Below are 1,171 nucleotides of genomic sequence, written 5' to 3'. Positions count from 1 at the left end.
TCTTAATCCCAGGTAGTCCTTTTACATTTAAATGTGTATGATCAGACAGGATAATACACCGATTACATGATTGGTGGCTCAAACCCACCTATACTGCCTCAGAAACCCGAGATAGGGTTGCTATGTCAGAACCAAAACTCAACAGCACTTAACAATAACCACAATATCAGTCATTGAAAGGAGTCCTGGCATGGCACTATAGGATAAGCACTGGACCTCAAGGTGGTTTGAACTGCAAGGTTGGCAGTTCAAACCCACAAGCTGCTCCTCAGACACCTTATACAGAATCACTACGAGTGTGAACCAACTCGGTGACACTTAACAACAAAAACCATTCAGATTTACATTCATTTAGTGGAAATGCTACCCTTTTTATTTTCTATTCTCTGCTTCTAATTCTCCTGTTTGAATCAATGTAAATAAAACATTTCCCCCTCTGATAAGATCTTTCCTAACTAGTTGGAGATGTTTCATGTGAGCACTTGATTGGGTTTCTTTTCTTTACAGTTTCCATACTTTCTTCATTGTTATAGCTCTGTTAGAGTGATGAATGCACATCTGAGTTAAAAAATGCATGCTTTAGTCTGTAAACTGACATTTCATATCAATGAGAACATTAATTTTCACTTCCTAATCTTATTTCTTTTTTGAAAAATAGGTGTATTGCTAATACCTTCTTTGTGAGGTTTAGAAATGCCGTTGGACACAGTAAAATATAACTATTATCATTATTCATGTATTCACTTTATGAAGTCCTAGTGTGGTGCTGGAAGATAAGTACTCAATCACAAGGTCTGTTTGAACCACAAGGTTGGCAGTTGAAACTTACCAACAAGTTATAACTAACTTGTTGTTGTTGTTGTTGTTAAGGATTTCTATGAGTCAGAACAACAACATAAAAATCATTTATGACAATTATTTTGTTTGTATAACTCCCCCAAACTACTATATAAAATAATAGCTAGACAATTATTTTGGTTATATAACTCTCCCAAACTGGAAGTTTTCAAATAGGTGTTTGAATGCCTGGAAAGCAATTTTGATTAATCAAGTTGTTACCTATAAGATTAAGAAAGTTCCTTAATCTTCCTAGCTGCAGATACCTCACCTGTGTGATGAAAGCAGTAAATATTTTCCCCATAATGAGAATGATGGGTGAATTAAATGAGCT

The sequence above is a fragment of the Chrysochloris asiatica genome, unplaced genomic scaffold (assembly GCF_000296735.1).
Source record: "Chrysochloris asiatica unplaced genomic scaffold, ChrAsi1.0 scaffold00493, whole genome shotgun sequence".
Taxonomy (NCBI): Eukaryota; Metazoa; Chordata; class Mammalia; order Afrosoricida; family Chrysochloridae; genus Chrysochloris; species Chrysochloris asiatica.
This window is presented reverse-complemented; position numbering follows the sequence as displayed.